This window comes from Maylandia zebra, linkage group LG22 (genome assembly GCF_041146795.1).
Source record: "Maylandia zebra isolate NMK-2024a linkage group LG22, Mzebra_GT3a, whole genome shotgun sequence".
Classification (NCBI taxonomy): Eukaryota; Metazoa; Chordata; class Actinopteri; order Cichliformes; family Cichlidae; genus Maylandia; species Maylandia zebra.
In genome coordinates this window covers 854026-876745 of record NC_135187.1, presented here as the reverse complement: position 1 = coordinate 876745, position 22720 = coordinate 854026, and the positions used below count along the sequence as shown (strand labels likewise).

Sequence of the window (22720 nt, the reverse complement as noted above, 5' to 3'; positions counted from 1 at the left end):
CTGTATAAAACCGGGGATAGACGCCACTTCACAAATTACAGGCCTGTTTCTTTACTACCACAATTCATTCATTTGTCCATCTGAATGAAAATAAAGTATACTTGCCTGGAGACTCTGAGAAAACGCTGACGTCTGCAGGAGTCTGTGTAGAGACGACCTCAGTCATTCCTGTGGGCGGTGCCAGCTGACAGATGCAATAACACGCTGGGACGTTCTCCCTCAGGGTCCTGGCTCCCGTCTAGGTTTCTCCATGGCTTTGTCCGTTCTGATCGTTTCATCTCCCTGCAGGAATTTGCTGATATTTACGAGCCCTTACATTGATGCTGAACAGGCCAATCACAGGAGCTGCAGGCGGCGCTGATGTTTCAAAGGCAAGATGTAGCTACAGCGTTCCCGCCAAGGCACAAATCCTCGACAACACACCAATCATCATGACGCCTTCATGTGGGCGTTTCCCCAGTAGCCATTGCAGCTTTTGTCTCATTGGCTCAGGATGTGTCAGTCACACGTTGTAAGCCAATGAGCTTACCCCCTTCTTTCTGGCTCTAATAAGCAGCGTGGTTTACTACAGGTGGACCCACACGCTCATCAGCAACAAGCTCACAGATAGGGGGCGCCAGTTTTCCCACAGACTTCTCCTGCAAGCAGAGGAACAACTGTGCTGACATCACACACAGCTTTAAACACAGCTGCATCTATCTCTGACCTGTGACCTCTGGAGCTTTTTCAAATTATTCTGTACTTAACAGCAACTTCAACTAAATTCTGTCACAGATCCGAATTTTGGTGACAGAGTAACAGGCATCGATGAAAACAGAATTTATGACATTTAACGGAGTTAGAAGTTAGCAGGGAGTTAGCTCGCTAGCTTCTATCTAAATACAATATAGCATGTCCTGACTGCGGGGTTTTGGAAACAAATTAAAACGTACAGCTCTGTTATCACTTCCAACATAAATGAAGACAGAAAACTAAACAGCAGTGACGTTTGTAGGGTTACTGAAGTTGGGCTAGCTGCTATATAATGATGTGCTACGTGACCGCTAGCGACACAGCTATGTTAGCATAATATAAACAAGCTAACTTTTTTTCCACTCGATAAAAGTTAACGTGAGTGTTCTCGGTGGTCAGGAACAAATGTAATCGCATGGCAGGATGCTGTAAAAGGACCCAACTTCAGCCAGGAGAACAACTGAGATAATCCATCCACAATACGAGGTTAGTCATTCATATACTGCTGCATGGGCTGGGCTGTAGTTACATCCTAAGGTTTTAAAAACTGAGCTTAAATAAATGATTAGCGGTAATAAAAGCCGAGGGAGGTCAACAGCGATCACTGACTGTTTTAGGAGCTTTTTGAGATCAAATAGAAGAAAATACAAAACATTAAACATGTTAACAACACAAAAGCCATATTAAACGCAGACTACTTTAGACCCGGAAGTAGGATTCGTCACGTCACCACTTAACGACTGGATATAGAGCAAAACCAGGAGAAGTGGAATTATGATAAATGTCAATCTAAGCATGTAAACGTGTGTTTTGTTCAGACGGGCCCACCTGCTAAGGAGGAGATGGGGTGCATGCAGGTACGTGCATACAAACATACGTATGTGCACGATGTGATGTGGAAACTGAGAGCACAGCTGGATTTGTAGTTCTTTTCCTTATTCCCAGCATTAGCCGGCCTCTGAGTAACTGTGAGCTCTGCTCTCACCAAATCACATTTTTCTGCCTCCAGGCATAAAATGCAGCTTCAAGAAAATACGATTTTTGTCCTCAGAAACAGAAGAAATGAGTTAAGATGGAGATTTTATGCAGTGACTCATAGCAGCACACACACACACAGCTAGTCCCCGCTGAGGGATCTCGCCCTGAGGCTCTTCCACTGTCAGTCCTGGACTGTTTACCTTCGAAGCTGTAGACTTTGTTTCATTGGCCGTATGTGGGTGTGTGTTTGTGTGAGCGCAGCAGAGTGTGTAACTGTACACTTTGGCTCATTTGGGAATGCAACAGACAGATTTTCTCGGAGCTTTGTGCAGCACATCAGGTGATCTGTTTCTGTGCAGCATTTTCATGTGGCAGAGACGGTCTCTCAGTTTCGTCGAGCGCGGGTTCACCTGGGGGAGCAAATACAGTTAGGCCAAACCATTAAGCAGAGGTGTGGACTCGAGTCACATGACTTGGACTCGAGTCAGACTCGAGTCATTAATTTTATGACTTTAGACTTGACTTGAAAAAATGTTCTAAGACTTGTGACTTGACTTGGACTTTTACACCAATGACTTGAGACTCGACTCTGACTGGCCTGACATTACTTAAGACTTGACTTGAGACTTGAGGATAAAGACTTGAGACTTACTTGAGACTTGCAAAACAATGACTTGGTCCCACCTCTGCCATTAAGACCATTCCTCTGCGACGCACGACGCTTAACAGCACATGTCAAGCATTCGGAGGTCTCGTGGAGTCAGAACGGCTGGACTCATCGGGTTTATCAACATGAAGCTCAAAGTGCAGGGTAGATGATGTGCCTCAAACATTTTGGCCATAAGGTCGATGACATTGTGACTTACTGAAGGTAATGAAAGTCATCTTGTAGCAGATTGCATTACTGTAGGAAAAGTAACTGTGTAATAGATTACTTCTTTATTTCAGTCCAGTCTGTGATCTCCTCTAAGGCTGGTGTCGGTGCCTGAACCAAAAAACAATCAGTGGATTCAACTCAGCTGACCCTGACACCACCACCTCCACCCTGAGGTGGTGCAATCAGTCGTTGCTTTGACAGTTTTAAAGTAAACTAGCAAACATGTATCAGACTCCTGGTGTTTCCTTCATCACTCTTTATGGTAAATGACCTCGTGCACCTATGTTCAAAACACCAGCTTCAGTTACAGCATCAACATGCCAACCATCAGCACAAGCATCAGGTAAATACTGAGACCTGGCTGAGACTCATCAAGTGTTGACTGCGGCCTTACAATACAGAGGAGTCGCCCCCTGCTGTCCACGAGAACGACCACAGGTTTACGATGCTTCTGGCTTCATTTTCAGACCCAGAGGCTCTGAGTCTGTGAATCTTTCATATGAAGTGCATGAACTCATCTGAGGTTCAGCAGAAGTTGCTGGCCGTGAATTAACTGGCTAAAACGCATCGTTGTAGCGCAGTGGCTCTATTTTATTCAGGCACAAACACACTCTGAGACAGAGAAAAGGGTGTGATGCGGTCGGGTACCTGTGCAGCTGCTATCAGTGAGTCAAACTCCAACCCTCAGCTCTCAGAGTGGAAAAGTCAGAGAGGGAGCTGAAGGAGGGATGGAGACACATTCAGCAGCAGAGGGGAGAGGGAGGTAGGAGGGGAGAGGGAGGTAGGAGGGGGCTGGAGTCAGAGAGAGAAAGGGGGGAGAGCTGAGTGCAGTCCAGCCTCTGCGCTGTGAAGCGGCAGCCAGTTAGTCCGACAGTGAAGGACGCGGAGCCGCCAGAGCCTTCCCCGCAGCACACCGGAGCATAATTAACTGGAATAAAGACGCAGAAGAAGAAGAGCCGCGTTCCTGCTGTGTTACTGGATAAACAGGCACACAGCTGCAGGAGGCACAGCTGAGGAAGCAAGAGGAGGTGTTGGAGGTCCGTGTGTGCGTTTGTCACCTCACACGCCGAGCCTGAGGAGAGCTGACGGTGTCACTGCGACAGGGAGCTGAGTGTGTGTGTGTGAGGCTGAAGTGAAGCTTCGCTCGCTGGTCACGAGGAGTTGCTGCTGTTGTGTCTGTTGCTCCTTTTTCCTCTTCCTGAGACGTCTGTGCTGCACGCGCGGGCGAGCGACTGCCGCCGTGTGTCGTCCCCTCGCTCGCTCTCTCCGTCTTTTCCTCCCTCCTTCGTCTCCACCTTCAGCCGGCTTCTTTGCCGTAACTGTGCCGGGGAGAGACAGCCGGGTAAGTGTGTGTGTGCAGGGGTACGGGGTGTGTTGCTCTTTTCCTTCAGCCCGCTGCTTTTTCTGCATTTTCTCGCTGCCGTCTCTTTCACTCCACCTCATTTGGACTTCTTCTCACTGCCATCATCTCCATCCATCACCACTTTTGCCCCTCCGTCACCTCCATCCATCACTTTTGAACGACCCATCCATCAGACGTTTGCACCCCTCATTTTTATTCTCTCACACTTTCCTCGCTTTCCTTTCCCATCTTCTCATTCCTCCTTTCCTGCAGCGATCGCTCATTTACACCATCGGGTAAAACACACACACACACACACACACACACACACACACACACACACACACACACACACACACATCCACGTTCTGTAACCTGGAAGTCATCACAGTCCGGCGCCTGAAGCTGAGAGGCAGAGGGCCTGACATAAAATCGACAGTGTGGGGTTGAACCCCAATAATCCCTCCATCTTTCTCTTCATCCATCACTCCCCGGCCTCCTCACACTCTCCACCAACTCCACACCTCCCCCATCTCTCTCTCTCTCTCACACACACACACACAGGTGCACATTAATATGTATAAATATATACGAGTGAGCTGAATATGCATTCATGCACACAGCATCAGGCTGTTTGCATCAGCCGGTGAATAACAGTCAAGTTCCAAGTTAGCCTGCTGTTAGAAACTGAACATCAGCGTGTAGCTGAGCTTACACACACACACACACACGAGCATGAAGGAACCAGTAAGGAAATTGTTTCATTCGAGTGATAAATTATTCATCTGATGAAAAGTACTCGCATCCTAAAACGTCCCATGTGGTCCAATTTGCAGCTGAAATGTTTATTAATTGTTTGGTGGAGCCTGATTGTGAGCAAATCTTTCATCAGCTCGTGTTTGCCTTCATCATCGCTGCTCGGTTAATTGCTGAGCGCCAGTGAAAGAGCCGATCAGAGACTGACGGCCGACCGCTGAGTCGAACCTGCTGATGTCGTCGGTGTAAACACAGTACTGATCGTAAATGCAAAGCTTTCAGGTTTTGTGCAGGTCGTTAAAGTCCTCGAGCATCTTCAGACTTCAGTTTGGCAGGATAACTGTGACTCGGAGTCCACTTCAGCTGCTCCACTGTCAGTCACGTCCTCGCAGGACAAACCTCCGTCCTGTGGTAAGTGGCGGTCACATGGGCAAAGATCAGCGTTCACCCTCAGAGTGAAGAGCTTTTCAAACTTGGATCCATAAATGTCGGGACGACGGTGGAGTTTTTGGAGTTTAACCTTTGGATGGTGCCACCGCGGATTTTAAATCAAGCAGTCACGGCGCAGCTGACGTCAGCTTTGATTCAGCAAGGTGACCTCCGCCCCCACGCCGACTGCTCAGGGTGTGAGGGGCGGTCCTAAGATGAAGCCCACCTGCTGGGACTAATTGCACAACATTATTTTTGTTTTATTTGGATTTAGTGTTTTGGATAAAAATGGTCTGCAGCCACTGACTGGATGAAGAACTCGTGGACATCAGCAGATGCTGGGTTTCCTCTTTGAGATGCTCTGCAGACTTTTACTGCAGCGCCTTCAGCTTCAGTAACTGAAACATCTCAACAGCTTGAGATGGACTTTTCCTCACAGCACATGAAGTCCAGCTGTCAGGATTTCCACAGACTCCTGAGCAGCACAGCAGACATGGACACAGAGGTAAAGGCTTCATTAAACCATGTTTGCAGAAAAGATGGCTCTGTAGAAATCCCAGGGTGAGGAGGAAGATGGAGAAATGAGTGGCAGGTGGGGTCCAGCAAAGCCCGCTGACAGACAGGTGGAGAGTAAACTCTCTGCAGAGGAGATTAGCAGATTAGCTGCATAAACGTGCCATCTGAGGAATCCAGCAGGAACCAGACGGATGTCATAACCCACAGGTCCAACCCAAATAAACCTAGGTGGAGGCAGGAAGGGAAATAGGTCGACGATATAACAACTCCATCCGTTCATCAGCCATATGTGAGTAGTTAGCTTGTTGCTAACTGAAGCTAATGCAGAAACTGGCTCCAGTTTTTCTTTAACAGGCAACAGAACAAAGTGCAAACATTAAAACATGCTCCAAATACAAAATGTTGCATTGCTCGAACTGAAGCAGCCACTTATTCTCATTCCATGGGTGGCCGAGGTAGCCAATTAGAGGGTTGGTGGTCTGAGCCAGCGTGCATGCTAAAGTGTCTTCAAGCAATACGCTGGAACCTGAGTGTGAATGTGATCCCATACATCAGTGAAAATACTCGCACGGATGCTGTGAATGGCAGGTTGACACATGTTGTAGAAAAGCTCTGTAAGAACCATTTAGTGAAAACTGCAAAGAACTAGCAGTTCTCTTTAGGATAATGTCCTCCAAGGGTCACTGTTTCATTTTTGACCTCAGTTCATGTCCCATCTGGAAGCTTTGCATTCCTACTTAGGCTGTCTTCATGTCCACTTGCTGTTTCCTTTGACATTTCCGTGCAGTCTGCTTCAGTTTAGGTGCTCAGTAAGGATTAGGCATGCTGTGGAAATGCTCCTGCAGGTAACCTCACCTAACTGCAAGTATTTGATGAACCCAGAAGAAAGGCTCTAACCCTAACTGGGGTCAGAGTCACCGCTGCCTGACAGCTCTGTTTGCTTCTGCTGCAACCCAAGCATGCACGCTGCAGTTTGCACTGTTTGATGTAAAAGCATCAGCGTTACTGGGGACGTGCAAAAAGCCTTGAAGACACTGTGTGTAGAATAACGTTAAATAAATAAATGTTTAACTGCACGTTGTTTTCATGAAGCAAAGCCTTTAATCACACGCACACATGTGCTGAGATTGGTTTGCTTAGGAGAAGAGCTCGTTACTGCTACGCAGCGGGATCACTGACACTCTAGGATGTCTTTCCAAATGTTGTATCTCAGTTTGAAAGAATATTAAATACTGAAGATGAGACATAAGAACCAGAGTGGTGTCAGATGGAGTCGAGCATGTAGCCTTATTTAGCCACGTGCTGCCCTTTGTGTGTTGTTAACAAGCTAAGCATATACAGTAGCTGGAGAGTGGATTAAGCTGCAGGAGTGCTTTTGTAATCCACTGTAATGGCTTTAAATTCATGGAGACTACAGCTGCAGAGGAGCAAACTTCAAAGGCAAAAAGATCGTCCTAATTGGTTTAGATAAGCTGGATGAAACGTGGCTGTAATCGCTGCTGTTTACCAGAACAAACGATCGTCAGTACCACTGAAAGGACCTCTGGAAGATCCCCTTTTTCTTCTTCACACGCACGACTCGATCCAGCTCTGCGCCAGCGTGTGCCGTGTGAGCGCCGGGACGGCCCTCCCTCAGGGATGTTCCTGATTAGGTGCTCTTAATTGCTGCCGGCGGCACTCTTCAGCGAACAGCCTCTCCGGCAGCGCGTCGCCACTAAACCGCGCTGCGGATGGGGATAATTCACTGTTTGGACAGCGGGCGCTTACGCTCGCTTACTTCAAGAAGGCCACCAGAGCTGAGGCCGCTGAGCCGAGCAGCTCCTCAAATAAACTCGCTCACGTTTGGTATTTCGTCACCGCCCAACGGTAAAACCACGAGTGGAGGTGATTTGCAGTTCCTGTCGCTCGGCCCTGATCTGCGACAGCGTCAACCGACCTACACGTGACGCCGCTTCCGTGTCAGGTGCAGCGCAGCGTGTGAGCGATGAGACGGAGCGTGTCATTACGAGAATGTGAGCAATCAGACGTGAGCGCGTCGAGTGGAACGGCGAGCGTCTCGAGGTTTAATGTATGCGCGCCGGGTGCGTCAACCTGCTGTTGTCACTTTGGGTGACGGCGCAGGGTGATGGAGTTTGTTCCGCACGAGCGTCAGCAGCGACTGGAGCTGCAGGTGTGTGTGTGCGCTCAGTTTCAGCTTTTACATGACATTATGCAGCCCTGTGTGTGTCTGTTCTTATTCATGGCGGTGTTCAGTGAAAGCGTGCAGGCAATCCACAGAGGAATATATTCAGTCTGTTTCATGGTGCTCCAGTGGGAGCTGTAGCAGCCCACACACACACACACCTGTGACAGGACGCCTCTGAGATAATCGATTATTCTCGTTCACGTTCTCCTCAATCAGGGTCATGACTCCCATGATCAGCTGTTCAGGGTCACTGAGCTCATTCACCGGAAACGCTGGTAAAATGGCGGCTTCCTGTCATTCGAGCTCGGGCAGCTTGCAACTCGATGGAGCTTCAAGCAGCTTTGACAACATGAGAGAAACTCTGACAACATTCGTCACATTTACTTTGTAATAGTGACCGGGTGTACTGTTGTTCAGCTTTAACTGAACCGCTTGCTGCCTCTGTGCGCTCGGCCATGATGCTGTATTATGACAGATTCTCCAGGTCTGTGAACACGGGCCGCTTCACCAGCACTGACACCGACAGAGCACCGCAACAACCAAATGTCCTCGGCGAGGAACGTGAGTCCAAGGATGCGGAGCGATCACGCAGACGAACGGTGACTGAAGACTGGCGCCTAAACTCAGCGGTCCGGTGCTGAGCCGGTGAGTGCTGACGTACAGGCACGCAGCTGAGCAGCTCGGAGCCAGGACGAGTTATGATGCAGAGTAAAAGGCTGTGGCTATTTCCTGAAAGCTATATGCAATAATTAGGCCTTTCAACAAAAACACATTTCATTTTTCTGTCAGGAACATTAACTGTGGAAAAGCAGCTCTGTCCCCGACTCTGCAAGCAAAGCCATTACTTGTTAAGGCGCCCCACTCAGCGACGCACACCATGGGTCAGATGACTGCGTGGCGCAAGTTCAGGCTTTGCTGGAGCTGCGGGTGGTGCTGCGGGTGGTGCTAGCAGACCGAGCAGTGGATGGATATCAGCTGAACACAGTGAGGTGAAAGTATTTGAAGTGAATATTTGGTGTGAGCAGCTTCATCCTCGGCTCTGAACTCGGAGCAGCTCTCCGTCGTCTCTGTGAGGACCTTCAGACTGTGGATCCAGCTCTCCATCAGACCTGGTCCTCTGATCTTCAGACCAGTTCTTGTGTCATTTTCACGCCAACAAGCCTTTGTTTGAACTCCTGACAGCAGCCATTAAAACACGCCATCGTTTCCAGCATAATTTGGTTAACGATAATTGATCAAAAGAATAAAATTAAAGCAGTTACAGCCAGGCAGGTATTCACACCTGGGATACTCCGACAGCTCATTTCATTTCTGTTGGATTAAGATGTTCTGATGACCTGCGACACAAAGACATAAAGAGACAGCGAAAGGTAAAATGAGAAGGAGTCTGAGCGGCAGAGGGACGCGATCACGTGTCCTTGAGGGGAAGGAAGCGGGAAAAGAAGGTGATGCACCCCTCAACAAATTTAAGAGCGTGATGAGTAGGGGTGGGGGAAAAAATCGATACTGTGTAGCATCGTGATATTTTGTTTGCTAATAATGTATTGATGCAGGGACAGCAGAAATCGATATTTTGTTACAAAAAAGGTTTTTGTGCTCTGACTTCAGAGCATGTTGATCCTTTTTCTGAGCAAGAGTCCTGACACTGTCCAAATGTGTTTAACTGTTTTTTGGCAGCAATAAACACGACAGTTTACTTATTTTAATTTAAGACATGTTTTATTTTAATTATGTTTAAAACCTTTTTCATTTATTGTAAAATTATATTTTGTTTTAATTTACTTTCAAATTCTTCAGATGCTGAATGGGCTGCATAGTTTTCATATTGCATAGTTCAGAATAGCTGTAATTGTACCAGATGGTTGCATTCAGTTAAGTTGGACTAGACTGTAATACAAACCGTTCAGTTCGTCAACAATAAAACTGAGATGAGAGAAAGACTGAGTGTGAGACTTTGATATTAGATAAAATGAATATTGATAAAGTTTAACTTTATGTACAGAATCTGAATATCGCAAAATATTTTAAAAAATTGCAATAATATCGTATCGTGCGTTAAGTATTGTGATAATATCGTATCGTGCGTTAAGTATTGTGATAATATCGTATCGTGGGATGTATGGTGATTCCCACCTCTAGTGCTGAGTGACGCCCAGACGGCGTCAGGACCTCAGCCCCGTGTCACCTCTCTCTGCGTGACTTTCACTTTATGAACCTACACTGTGCCAGCAGCCGTACATCACCCTTCAACCTTCAGCCCGTCCTCTGCTCGCCTCATTCATCACGTCTTACACGCCAAGTGACATCAGCTAGAAGCTTAATCGCCGCCGTTTGAAAAGCCATTCGCTCAACAAATATGGGTGCTGTCAGCGAGCGAGAACGAGCCGTCACAGTTTATGCCGGGCGGGGTGGCGGAGATGTCAGGCCCCGCACTTTTATAATGTAATTAAAGCATGCGTGGGCATCCTTTTTACAAAGCCAATGTGCCAGAGACGTGATGTGTGGCGCACAGCGAGATGAAATGCTGGGTTTTAATTGGAGGCTGTCTCACTTCAGTCAAAGCGGCTGGATGAAGGGAAAGAACAGAAGGAGGGTTTATGTACAAGAAATTCATTATAAAAGCACAGCTGGCACCATCCTGATGTTGCACAGCGACGAGACGTGAGCGGCCCAGGAAATGAAAAACTTAGATGTTGAAGATTAAACAAGTGGCGATGGAAAAAATGAAACTACATTTTTCACTTTAGCGCCCGATGCTCACAGGTCTGTCAGAATGAGTCCGGAGGTTAGAGGTAGTTCACATCTCAGTGATGATATCTGCATCATATTTGCACCTTCGTTTCGTCACGTCCTGTTCACTTAGATGAAGAAAACACTGTCTGCTCTGCTGGCTGCAAACATTACAGCACATATGCTGCAGGCATACAGTACATATGTGGGAGGATCGAGCTGTCGTCTAAGCCGTTTGTCACCTGCACCGACACTCTTATTGACTCTAATAGAACAATAACTTACTAAATGAACATCATCGTTTCAAACAAAGCTTTTGATCTTACAGTATGAAACACCTTGACGTGACTGCTGTGGTTTGACGGTATATAAATAAAATTACATTGAAAACGTGAACAACTAAAGACATAATCAAAGCAGCTTGGAAAGAAAAGCGTCTGGACTTCTCCAAGTTTCTTGAAGACGTTTCATCTGAGAAGCTTCTTCAGGTCTAAAACCAAATGGTGGAGAGATTTAAGCCCTGTGGGAGTGTCCCTAAGAGGGACGTTGACCCCTGATGATCCTCTAATCACATGAGTCGAAGCGTGAAAGCGGGTGTGGGTCACAATCAGCCAGGGTTTCAGGTGAGCTCATTGTGAAACCTGGCCCCACCTTATCATGTGATTTCCTGAGGTCAGATGGCCCAGGATGTGAGTGGGCGTTAAGGCGTCTGGGAACTCGATTATAGATGGCAAACAGTTGGTGTCTTAAGCCCCGCCCTCTGTTCAAAGATGGTCGTTCACAGCAGACATAGATGTTTCTTTCAAACCATGTCTTCTCGGTCCACTGGTATCCTCAAAGAGTGACCTTCGACCTTTAGATCCAGCTAGGCAGCCGAGTCTTGAAGACTCTCCTGAGCTTCTCTAATAAAGCTGCTGCATCAGGGATGACAGTATTGTTCTGTTTGTCCTCCTGATCCTCTCTCGTTGTTGCCTGCTCTTCTTTTCTGTGCCTCTCTGCTGATTTGATGAAAGCCCAGTTGGGATAACCACATGTTTTAAGAGCTTCCTTTACATGTGTTTCTTTTCTTTCCCTTGAGGTTTAGAGGGAACATTTTCTGCCCGGTGCTGCAGGGTCCTGATTACTTTGTGTTGTGTTGCAGATAGTGGTGGGAGTCCAAACACCTGGGACTCTCCATCGTTTGGTTTTAGAACTGAAGAAGCTTCTTGGATTCGATTCAGTTTTATTTATACACCAAATCACAACTACAGTCGCCTCAAGGCGCTTTATACTGTAAGATAGACCCTACAATAATACAGAGAAAAACCCAACAATCATATGAGCCCCTATGAGCAGCACTTTGGTGACAGTGGGAAGGAAAAACTCCCTTTTAACAGGAAGAAACCTTCGGCAGAACCAGGCTCAGGGAGGGGCGGGGCCATCTGCTGTGATTGGTTGGGGTGAGAGAAGGAAGACAGGATAAAGACATGCTGTGGAAGAGAGACAGAGGTTAATAACAGATATGATTCAATGCAGAGAGGTCTGTTAATACATCTCCTCTCATCGGAGAAGCTTCTCTGATGAGAGGAGAAACATCTTCAAGACATTGAGAAAATCCCCCTAATTTATTAGTCAGACATCTTTTGTGTGTGTGTGTGTGTGTGTGTGCGCGCGCGCGCGTGTGTGTGGCGTACGTGTGTGCGCGCGTGTGCGTGCGTGTGCGTGTGCGCGCGTGCGTGCGTTTGTGTGCGTGTGTGCGTGTGTGCGCGTGCGTGTGTGCGCGCGTGTGTGTGTGGCGTACGTGTGTGCGTGTGTGTGTGTGTGTGTGTGTGTGTGCGCGCGTGTGTGCGCACGTGTGTGTGTGGCGTACGTGTGTGCGTGTGTGTGTGTGTGTGCGCGCGCGTGCGTGTGTGTGCGCGCGTGTGTGCGTGTGTGTGTGTGTGTGTGTGGCGTACGTGTGTGCGCGCGTGCGTGTGTGTGCGCGTGTGTGCGTGTGTGTGTGTGTGTGTACGTGTGTACGCGCGTGTGTGTGCGTGCGTGCGTGTGTGTGCGCGTGTGTGTGTGCGCGTGTGTGTGTGCGTGCATGTGCGTTTGTGTGCGTGCGTGTACGTGCGTGCGTTTGTGTGCACGTGTGAGCTTTACCATTACTGACCATCTCGTTTTTCCATCTTTTATATACAGTCTGTGTGCTAGTGGACACTGTGGGTAAATATTGTGTGAAGATGCATTTTCTGATTGTCTGTAGTAACACAAACTCATATCAGGGAGAGATGAAGTATATCACTCTGTGAATGTGCTTTTTGTTGCTGTGTTCATGATTCACTGCCTCTTGGACAATTCAGTCAATACCTACAAGTGCCTAACAAGGACGACGTGGAGGACTCGTGCACAGCTGTTTGGATTGTAGCATGAAGCATGCGCTTTGTCACAACGAGATGAGAGTAAAACTACAGTCCTCACGACGTGTGAGAGATCGTGAAGTAATGTCAGCCGGTCGGGAGGACGTCTGTCTCACGCTCACGTGACGAATGACAGAAAGGCTGCGGGCTGTAAATGTGCCACCACCGTAACGTATCACAGAAACGTCTTCCTCTTTGTTCGAGCGAGTAACAAACACGTCTCTTTCAGAGGTTCCTTCATCTGCTCTTTACTGAGTGAAGCCGTGAATAAACAGACACACAGCAGGTTGATCTGAGTGACGGGAAATGAAAGATGAACATCTGATGACAGCTTTGAAGAATATTCATGAAATGTAAATATATTTACGCACATCCGGTTCACATCTCATGTGAACAGCGTGGACACTTGACGTACGACTCGAGCTTCAGATTAAAGACTCGGGTTTGGCTTGGGTGCCTGTGCTCTGTGATTGGTTACACGGTCTGCACTCATTAAAAACATACACGGATACAGAGTGCCGTTTCAGTTGCAGCCATAAAAGCTTCAAAAGAGTCTTTAAAGTTGTAGGTTACATGAACAAAGCCGGACCATAAAGTCATTCCTGAATACAATATTTGTAACTGCAGGGTTGCTTTCTGCTCGGTTCACCTCTGAAATTGAATTTTCTGCACACGCTGTATGTCACAACACTCCCACGTGTGCTCGAACTACAATAACATTGAGACCAGACTTCTGTAAGAAGCTGACAAGAATAATGGTGTGAAAAGCAAAATCTTTCCGTCAGTGCTGCGGTCCTAATTACACGTGATGATTTAACCAAGCTGAGGTTCAGAGCAGAGAGGCAGCCACCCCGAGAAGATGGCCCACACTGTTCTTCTGCTTCTCCAAACTCCAACCTGCTCAGTGTTTCTAACTCACAGTGAGGGGGTTCAGTGAGTCACCAGATGATTCCTTTTATGAGGTGCTCTTCTGCAGAGCCTCTCCTCCTGCGGGTAAACTCCAGCTCCACCATCTCGCTCTGCTCTGAAGCCTCAGAGAGCTCAGCACATGTGCTCATGAGGCAGGTTTCCCCCAGCTGCAGCCGCTGGCAGGCCCCAGCAGCTGCAGCTGGTGCCACTGCAGTGCACTGACCACAGGAGAAGGTCTTACTTGCAGATACAGCCAGGTACCATCAAGGACCATCACAGCATGAATGAGCAACCAGCAGTGAGTGAGCTGGAAGAGCTGGAAGTGCTGAGTTTGCTGGCTAGCAGCAAACTGAACTTTCAAAATAAGAGCAGTGAGGGCTGCCCCCCCCCCCCCCCCTGGCATTCCCACATAGCAGATAAAACAAATGAAACGGAGATAAGGTCGGCTGGTGTTTTAGGAGGTCCCAGCTTTAACCCAGCCCGTCCTAAGTCTGTCCTGAACCATTTGATGAATATGACCTGAGGTTAACATTACATGCTCGCAGTAATGCACACTGTTATAAACCAAGAGCTCCTTTTGATTCACGTTACGTAAGAGCGGGACGTCAGACTTCCCCGACTGCTGACCTTGGGCTGCAGGGAGCTGCTGGTTCCATATATTACATCACATAAAACTCATCCAGCAGCTTTTTCAGACTCCACAGACATTTTGCAGACTGAGGAATTATTTCAGTTTTGCACGATTTATACTCTGCACCGAGTCGTGCTGATGAGGAATTTCATTTGTCAGAGGAAACAGGTGCTGAATGTCACCCAGACTCCCAGCGCACCGTGTTGGGAGGAGTTTCAAATTCAAATTCAAATTCAAATTCAAATTTTATTTGTCACGTACACAGTCATACACAGTACGATATGTAGTGAAATGCTTGGACAACTGCTCGTGACCTAAAGAAAACAAAAAAAGGAAAAGGCTATGAATAAGATAGGAAATAAATATGAAAAATTAAAAAGGGTAAATTTAACTAGGAAGGAATAAAATATAAATTAAGGTTAAAAATGAAATAACTGTACAACACAAATTAGAATGAAGGGTAAATTTAACTGGGAAGGAATAAGATAAAATATATAAATTAAAGTTGAAAATAAAATAACTGTACAACAAAATACACAATATAGAACTATATAAGAATGTATGAAGAAATCTAAATATAAATAAATATATACACAATAACAGCAGCTGTACAAGTATTAACCGGAAATGAAGAATATAGTGACCAGTGTTGTGCAAAACCAAAGTCCAGAAAGTCCAGTGTGTGTAAAAACTGTATGTGTGGGTCAGTACTGTGTGGTGGTGTGATTGAGAGACCGTATCGCCTGCGGGAAGAAGCTCCTCCTCAGTCTCTCTGTGTTGGTCTTCAGGGAGCGGAATCGCTTTCCTGACCTCAACAGAGAGAACAGTCTGTTGTTGGGATGGCTGAGGTCCTTCACGATCTTCCTGGCCTTGGTCCAGCACCGCCTGCTGTAGATTGAGTGCAGGTCAGGGAGCTCGGAGCGGATGGTGCGCTCAGCTGACCGCACAACCCTCTGTAGAGCTCGTCTGTCCTGCATGGTGCTGTTCCCGAACCAGGTTAAGATGTTTCCCGCCAGGATGCTCTCTATGGTGCACGAGTAAAAGTTCCTGAGCACCTTGGAGGGCAGTTGGAAGTCTCTCAAGCGTCTGAGGTGGTAGAGACGCTGTCGGGCCTTTTTCACCACGGTGTTGATGTGACAGGACCATGACAGGTCCTGCGTGATGTGAACTCCGAGGTATTTGAAGCTGTCCACTCTCTCCACTGGGCACTCGTTGATGACGGGGGTCTGTTAGTTCCTCTCCTGCTTAGTGCTGAAGTCCACTATCAGCTCCTTTGTCTTACTGACGTTTAGAAGGAGGTTGTTCCTCTGGCACCAGTTCTCCAGATTCCTAATCTCCTCCAGGTAGGCCGTCTCGTTGTTATCAGAGATCAGGCCCACCACGACGGTGTCGTCAGCAAACTTGATGATGGTGGTGGAGCTGGTAGTGGCCACACAGTCATATGTGTACAAAGAGTACAGCAGGGGGCTCAGAACACACCCCTGGGGGGCGCCAGTGCTGAGAGTGGTGGAGGCTGAGACATGTCCGCCCATCCTTACTGCCTGTGGTCTGCCAGTTAGGAAGTTGGAGATCCACTGACACATAGATGAGCTGAGTCCCAGATGCTCCAGCTTGGTGGTGAGTGTGGAGGGAATTATGGTGTTAAATGCAGAGCTGTAGTCTATGAAGAGCATTTTAACATAATTCCCCCTTCTAGTGTCCAAGTGAGTGAGTGATGTGTGGAGGAGATGAGAGATGGCATCGTCTGTGGAACGATTTGGACGGTAAGCGAACTGTAGTGGGTCCAGTGTGTCTGGTAGTGAAGAAATGATGACGTCTCTGACCAGGCGTTCAAAGCACTTCATCACTACTGAGGTGAGGGCTACAGGGCGATAGTCATTGAGAGAAGCAGGGTGGGGTTTCTTCGGGACAGGAACAATGATGGACTCTTTGAAGCATGTGGGGATCACCGACTGAGATAAAGAGATGTTGAATATCTCAGTGAACACAGGAGCTAGCTGGTATGCGCAGTCTCTGAGGATACGACCTGGGATGCCGTCTGGTCCTGCTGCTTTCCTGGTGTTCACTCTCTTGAAGGCTCTCCTTACTTCATGCTCGGAGATGACGAGCACGTTTCCGGTGCTGGCAGTATCTTCCTGTCTGCAGCCGTTAGCGCCGCTAACACTAGCATTGTTGGAGACCTTAGCTGCAGCCTCGAAGCGAGCATAGAAAGTGTTCAGCTCGTCTGCCAGAGTCACGGCCGCGTTCGTCATACCGGTTGTTGGTGCTTTATAGTCCGTTATTGTCCTTAGTCCCCGCCACAGGCTCCTAGAGTCACTCTGTTGGAGTTGTGACTCTAGTTTCCTCCCGTAGCGCTGCTTCGCCTCTTTCACCGCCCTCCGCACGTTATATGACGCGGCTTTGTACGGGTCCATGTCCCCCGTCATGAGTCCCGTGTTGTAGGCAGCGGTGCGGGATCTCAGAGCGTCGCGGATGGTTTTATCCACCCACGGCTTCTGGTTGGGAAACGTTGTGATAGTCTTTGTCTCCACGGTATCATCCGCTAGTTTCCCGATGAATCCCACAACCGCTTCCGTAAACACGTTGACATCATCGTCGGAGCTGTTTCTGAACATGCCCCAGTCTGCGTCATCGAGTGCGTCCTGTAACGCGGCCACCGATTGATCCGTCCAGCGCGCGACCTTCCTCTGAACCGGAACTTCCTGTTTCAGCCTTTGTTTGTATTTTGGCATGGCGGCGTGATCAGGTTTGCCAAACGGGGGGCGGGATTGTGCCTTGTAGCCGTCCTTGACCGTAGTGTAGCAGTGGTCCAGTGTCCTTTCACCCCTGGTGGGGCAGGTGATGTGTTGATAAAAGTTCGGCGCTGCGCGTTTGAGGTTGGCGCTATTAAAGTCCCCCGTCACAATAAGCGCAGCGTCCCGGTGTTGTGTCTGGTGCTGTGTGAGTGCCTCATGCAGCTCGCATAAGGCGGTGACTGTGTCCGCTTGTGGTGGAATATAAACGGCACTTACAATGACCGATGTAAATTCCCGAGGTAGATAAAAAGGACGACACATGATGGACAGTAGTTCCAGATTTGGTGTGCAGGAGCGTGTGAGAGGAACAACGTTCGCACTGTTGCACCAGTTGTTGTTCACCATTAAACACACGCCGCCTCCCCTTGACTTCCCCGAGTCCCGTGTCCTGTCCATGCGGTGAACCGAGAAGAACTCGGCCGGCTGGATGGCGTGGTCCGGCACCGCTGGGTTCAGCCATGTCTCGGTGAAGCAGAGGAGATTGCAGTCCCGAATGTCTCTCTGGAACTTTATCCTGGCCCTGAGGTCGTCAAGCTTGTTCTCCAGTGACTGGACGTTGGCGAGCAGGATGCTAGGCAGAGGTGTGCGGTGTGCACGAGCTCTCAGCCTGTTCCTGACGCCGGCTCGCTTCCCTCTAGGCCGCCGCCGCTTCCCTTTGTTCTCCCTCGAGATCTCACTCGGCCAGCTCGGATCCGGAGTTAAAAACTTTGAATTGTGAGTACATTGTAAACCAATAGAAACAAGAGTGTCACTGTCATACCTAATGTACTCAATGGTGATGATTTTGCCGATTTAGAAACGCTGAAAACTAACTTAAAACAAAGACAAAGAAAAAGTGGTCGGAGCAGTCGTGACGGCAGCCGACCTCACCGGCGCCATCTTATTTATTTAGTTTTAGTGCTGTTACCTGATAAATAACCTGCTGCTGTGCGGCTAATTGTTCTAACGCACCGTCCAAAAAGTCAGTGCTCCAGCTTTGATGAGTAATAAAATCAAGGATTATTTGCAGTTCCTATTGATTGTGTTGTAGAGTTCAGCAGGGATGCAACCTCATCATTCATACAAGCAGTTTTTGCTGTTAGCTAACATTCACACGTTCATACTCCAATCGCAGAGCAACCTGGGGTTAGGATCTTGAGTATTTGGCATACAGATTGGAGCAGCCAGGGATCGAACCACCAACCTGCCGATTAGTAGATGACCTGCTCTGCGTTTGCTTTTTGCATGGTTGTGGTATTTATATGTATCTGTGTCTGCAGCGGACATGCACAGCTAACCGATGCTGCTCGCTGTGACACTTAATGCTCAGATTCGGCTCCTCACGGGGAAGAACCAGCCTGAAATATCTCAGCCTTAGCAAAACTGAAGGACTGGCATGCACGGCTGTGCTTCTCATGGTAAGCTCAGCTGTGATGTCACTTCCAGCCCCAACAGGAACTTCCGAGGTGACTAACATGCGGCCTCAGCCTCTCCTCTGCCCTTCTTCTCCTGCTGGCCTTTGGACCTGTTTAAGCCCACACTGATGAAACCCACTGTGAGGACTGGCAGGTGAACGGGGAAGTTTAGAAGCATGCTTGCAGTCACTGTTTCCTCATGCTGGGGTTACAGCTGCAGCTGTGGGCCTCCTTGCTGCTTCTGCTCCATCTGTGACCTGGGTTCCAGTTTGGCACCAACGCAACATTTGAGGTGTTACTTTGAGGACGTATAGGTTCTGACCCCTGGTGTGAACGTGCTGTCTCTGCATGTTTGTGCACTGCAATGCTGGGAAGCTGTCCTCAGGTTTGTCCTCGGGCCGAATCCTGAAAAGCAACACTCAGCCGGATGTTTCCACTGATGCTCTGTGGCTGTCATACAGCACAGCACACACTACAGGTGATGTTATGCAATAAGTTGCTCTGCAGCTATAGAGCGGCGCATCTCCTCGTCTCTGCCGGGGTGAGTCAGCAGAGACACAGCCCTCACAGCTGCACCCCATAGGATGCTGTTGTTTTACTAATGTCATGGGAACAATCATATTTACAGAACCGTGAAAGCGATCCTCCTTCAGCACACTAGTGCGCTGTACAGCCTGTCAGAGGGGGTCTAATGGATGGATGTAATGGAGCCCAGCAGGGATCCGTGGTGCTCTCTGCCTCTACACATGAAGAGCAGTCAAGTAGTTAAGAGCTGAAGTCACCAGAACCTGCAGGCTTCCTCTTCACCTGCCTGAATTTCAACTAAAAGAAAAGTTTGAGCTAAACGGCTGCTACTTCAGCTGGACGCGAACCACACTGACGCGTCACGCATCACTGCCTTCTGTGTAAAATGCTGGAGAAACATGGAAAAACTACTCTGCATTAGAGCTGGGCGATAGAACGATAACGATATGTATTGCGAAATAACTTTTTCTCGATAGAAAAGTTAAACTATTGCGATAGACCTCATCTCTCCTGTCCTCTTAAAAAAAAAAAAAAAAAGAAGAAGAAGAAGAACAGCCAATCCAAATTAAGTAGCGCAGAGCCGAACCAATCACAGCCGCAGCGTCACGTCAGGTGACTTGTTACGTGCAGCACAAGTGCCAAGCCGCACATGTGTATTTGGGAAGCAGCCAGCCGCCGTGCCGCCGGGTAATGGAGGAAATGTGTGCCGACTAGAGAAACATCAACCGGGCGTGACCGAAGGTTACCGAAGAGAAAACAGATGATGGTTCCAACGCCGGAGAGATTGTCGAACGCAAGAGCCAGAGAAGCTCCGTAGTGTGAAGGTATTTCTGCTATTTCAAGTCTGACAAAAAACAGAGTAGCTGCACTGTAAATGTGCCGAAAGCAAGTCTGGAAATACAATAAAGCGGTGCAGCTCAGTCTCTGACTGGAAGCGCTGATTCGTCATTCGGCTTTTGTCAGACTAAAGTAACTGTTAAAACTGTTTAAAAAGCTCAGCTATACAACAAGGAGAGATTGAGAATTTCCTTTTAGTTCTCAGTTTATTTGATATTGACAAAAGTTAGTCAGTTTTGTCTGTTCTTCTGTAAAACAAACTAAGATTTATTTTTAGAATTAATATTTTGTTTCTAAGTGGAATTGACAATTTAGTCTGTTTCGTTTGTTCTATTTTGAAACTTAAACGCTTTAGCGGCTGCCTTTTGTGTAGTTTGCAATATTTGCCTTTATTTATCTGAAAAAGTCTCATGTTCCTTAAGTACATCTACCCTGTTGAACTTATTATGGGAAATAAATATTTAAATAAAAACAAGCTGCTGATTATTTCACATTTTACTTGTGAGCAACGGCACATTTAAATTTTACAAATATAGTTATTTGGCTGATATCGTGATAGATATCGTTATCGCCTGAAATGAAAAAAACATATCGTGATATGAAAAAATCTTATATCGCCCAGCTCTACTCTGCGTTTATTCTTTTACACAGTTTGGTGCTTAAATTATATTTTTACCAAGTCCTAAACATTATAAGAGAGACATTATAACCCCCAAACATACAATATGAAAAGGTTTAAAGCCAGACGTGTTTTCTTTCCCGTCTTTTACTCTCCCGCCTCGGCAGAGTAAAGTTTTCAAGGTGGAAAAAAAGTGTTGAAAGTTTGCTCCGTTAGTTTTATCTTTCAGAAGTAAAAGAAACATTAAGTTTGACGTCAAAGACTCTTCAGATAAAGTGGCTTCTGAGACATTTTCCCTCACAGGCCGGATGCTTTTTGTGCCTGCTGTCACCTCGAGCTGATTTCGACCCTGAAACACAAATTCTCCCATCAGCTAAAAAGATTGTGAAAAGCTTCGTCCTTTCTCTCGCTCAGAAGCATCAAAGACGAACACTTGGCCAAAAAGAAGATGCCAGAAAAAAGAAAAACGTGTTATCGGCTCAGTGCAGGAGGTCTAAACAAAGCTCTGGTTGTCACCTGAACTTCCTGCCCTCGCAAACACACCGTGCTGCCGGCTGTTTCAGAGTGCTGTGAGCGCTCAGGTCTCCGTGATGATGATGTCAGACATGGCGGCTGATCCTGCTGTTTGAAGAGTGTCTGCTGCAGTTGTGAACAAATCCAGTTCTGGTGTTGTAGCTCATAGCTGTGAAACGATGGTCTGTAAGAATATGATCACAGCCAGAAGCTCCTGGGTTTGAATCCACCCTCTCTGTGTGGGCTTTGGTCCTGGATCTTCTGTAGGTCTTTGACCGCCATCATTATTTAAGTCCTTGAGGTTTCAGTTTGTTTGACCTCGCCTAGTGTTTTTCTCTCTTGTTACTTCCTGCTTTATTTTGGTACTCTGTGTCTTCTTCCCCTCGACTTTTTCGTCTCGTTGGTTTGATTCTGTCCACCTGTGCCACGTTTCTCTGGCTGTCTTCTCGGTCGGTTCATCTTCTTCGTGGTCTCCTGCTCCTGTTCCAGTATTTTGGATTCTGGTACCCTTACTCAGTTTTGGACTGCTAATGGACATTTTTCTCCAGCTTCCAATTAAAGTTGTGTTTTCAGTTTATCCACGTGCCTGCTTGTTAGATTAACCGCTGATTTAAACTGACTGTAGATGTTAGCGTGAGCGTGGTGTTAAGGTTCAAAATATTGGGGATGGAGACAAGAGAAAAACCACAATAACAACACTGGTCCGGTCGGGTTGAGTCAAACGATGATTTAATGATCACACACGTGGGAGATGGACACTGATGCAGACAGCCTCAAAATCTCAAAATGGTGGAGCATTGCTCAAACTTTTATAGCCTCTGGTGCCTCCACCTTATCATACAAAGCCTAAACATTCACATGCTTTCTCTCACACAGCGCCTAAGCTACGACCTTGGCTCCCTGTTTATCTGCTCCTGCTGAAATGGGGCAGAAAACTCCAGCACACTCTGTTCTCTTCTACTCAGACAAATTAGATTTCTTATAACTCAGCAGTATAATGCATCATAAAACAATATCATTCATTCACAACAAGTCAGCAGTTTAATGTAATGCAAATCAGTTTAACTAATGCAATAGTTATTCAGGAGAATAATGCAAACTAAAACTACATAATAATTCACAATCTTTAATTAGGGGTATAACATGGCATAAAATAATATTATAATCTAACAGTGGATAGCCGGATGAGACCGGTGACCTCTTCCTCTGAGAAAGCTGGGAAAGGCTCCAACCAACCCTGATTCTGGTGCTAAAATCAGATTCATAAGTTTGTTTGCAGCGTTATCCAAGCTGATGCTGCTTAGTGGCCTTGTACTTGTTCTCTAAATTAGGCATCAGGAAAGTTTCAGCCATATTTCCAGAAGGCCGTGGCAGAATGACACAATCCATTCTGCATCTGGAGACAGCGCAAAAGACACAGTGAGATAACAACATCATTACAAGGGCAGCTGTCCAGTTTTCCAACACACAGACTCACTGGCTGTATGCCATCACACCCCTGCCATTACAAAGTGTTGTTTTCACCACAGGGGTGCGCTGCCCTCACGACACGTGGCCATGTGAAGCTAGCCTGC

General features: G+C 47.4%; 1 protein-coding gene across 2 annotated transcripts in view; it reads left to right on the top strand.

Moving 5' to 3' along the window:
• Nucleotides 1-3320: 3320 nt before the first annotated feature.
• The window catches only part of LOC101482014 (glutamate receptor ionotropic, kainate 5), a 207728-nt gene continuing 188328 nt past the window's right edge, over nt 3321-22720 (top strand). For both annotated transcript variants that reach the window (XM_024798395.2, XM_024798394.2), the window contains exon 1: nt 3321-3929. The gene's annotated coding sequence lies outside the window, so the exon portion shown is untranslated. The remainder of the gene's footprint in view (nt 3930-22720) is intronic.